Source organism: Triticum aestivum, chromosome 4B (genome assembly GCF_018294505.1).
Source record: "Triticum aestivum cultivar Chinese Spring chromosome 4B, IWGSC CS RefSeq v2.1, whole genome shotgun sequence".
Taxonomy (NCBI): Eukaryota; Viridiplantae; Streptophyta; class Magnoliopsida; order Poales; family Poaceae; genus Triticum; species Triticum aestivum.
This window is the reverse complement of record NC_057804.1, coordinates 525,127,955-525,130,064: the sequence shown is the minus strand read 5'-3', so window position 1 is coordinate 525,130,064 and position 2,110 is coordinate 525,127,955.

Genomic DNA, 2,110 nt, shown 5'->3' with positions numbered 1-2,110 from the left:
AGTGAGGAGCGGGGTCCACTCCTCTTGAGAATAACCTGCCTAACATGGAAGATAAGGGCAGCCCTAGTTGGTACATGAGCTATTCGAGCATAAAAAACAAAATGTTTATTTGAAGGTTCAGAGTTTGGCACATACAAATTTACTTGGAACGGCAGATAAATACCGCATATAGGAAGGTATAGTGGACTCATATGGAATAACTTTGGGGTTTAAGGGATTGGATGCACAAGCAGTATTCCTGCTTAGTACAAGTGAAGGCTAGCAAAAGACTGGGAAGCGACCAACTAGAGAGCGACAACAGTCATGAACATGCATTAAAATTAATAAACATTGGATGCAAGCATGAGTAGGATATAATCCACCATGAACATAAATATCGTGAAGGCTATGTTGATTTTGTTTCAACTACATGTGTGAACATGTGCCAAGTCAAGTCACTTAAATCATTCAAAGGAGGATACCACCCCACCATACCACATCACAACCATTTTAATAGCATGTTGGCACGCAAGGTAAACCATTATAACTCATAGCTAATCAATCATGGCACGAGCAACTATGATCTCTAATTGTCATTGCAAACATGTTTATTCATAATAAGCTGAATCAGGAATGATGAACTCATCATATTTACAAAAACAAGAGAGGTCGAGTTCATACCAGCTTTTCTCATCTCAGTCAGTCCATCATATATCGTCATAACTGCCTTTCACTTGCATGACTGAACGATGTGAATAATAATAAGAGTGAACATCCATTGGACTAAGCTAGAATCTGCGAGCATTCAATAAACAGGAGAAGACAAGGCAATATGGGTTCTTGGTTAAATCAACAATAATGCATATAAGATCCACTTTAACAATTTAATCATGGTCTTATCCTATCGACCCCAAAGAAAAGAAAAGAAATAAAACTATTCACACGGGAAAGCTCCCAACAAGCAAAAGAAGAATGGGAAATATTTTTGGGTTTTCTTTTTAATTACTACTACTGCAGCAAGAAAAGTAAACTAACTAAAAGTTACAACTAATTTTTTTGGTTTTTCTTAAGGTTTAACAAACACTGTAAGAAGAAAGCAGGAAGAAGAAAATAAACTAGCATGGATATTACAGTGAAAAAGTATGAGCACCGTGTCACGCCCAATATGCGACCCTATCCAAGAGGAACTCGAAGGTCCCACCAAGGATAGACCCGCATATTGAAACGCTTTTGCAAGGTGGATATCATTACATCAACATTACATAATAGATGGGGATACATACAAGAGGCATACAATGCCACATGAATACAACATCATCTTACATAAGAGCACCATCCGACTACGGATGAAACACAAACGGAAACTCAAACGACATCCACCCTGCTAGCCCAGGCTGCCGACCTGGAACCTATCCCCTTATCAAAGAAGAAGCAGAAGAAGAACTCCAAAAGCAAGTAACATCGCTCTCACGTCATGAACATCGCATAACATGTACCTGCAACTGTTGTTGTAGTAATCTGTGAGCCACGAGGACTCAGCAATCCCATTACCATGGGTATCAAGACTAGCAAAGCTTAATGGGAAAGGAAGGGGTAAAGTGGTGAGGTTGCAGCAGCGGCTAAGCAAGTATGGTGGCTACCATACGCAAATAAGAGCGAGAAGAGAAGCAAAGGAACGGTCATGAACTAGCAATGATCAAGAAGTGATCCTGAACTCCTGCTTACGTCAAACATAACCCAAAACCGTGTTCACTTCCCGGACTCCGCCGAAAAGAGACCATCACGGCTACACATGCGGTTGATGCGTTTTAATTTGGATCTGGTGTCAAGTTATCTACAACCGGACATTAACAAATTCCGATCTGCCACATAACCGCGGGCACGGCTTTTGAAAGATAATACCCTGCAGGGGTGTCCCAACTTAGCCCATGATAAGCTCTCGCGATCAACAAAGGATATACCTTCTCCCAGGAAGACCTGATCAGTCTCGGAAACCCGGTTTACAAGACATTTCGACAATGGTAAAACAAGACCAGCAAAGCCGCCCGATGCGCCGACAATCCCGATAGGAGCTGCACATATCTCGTTCTCAGGGCAACACCGGATAAGTCAAGCTATGAGTAAAACCAGA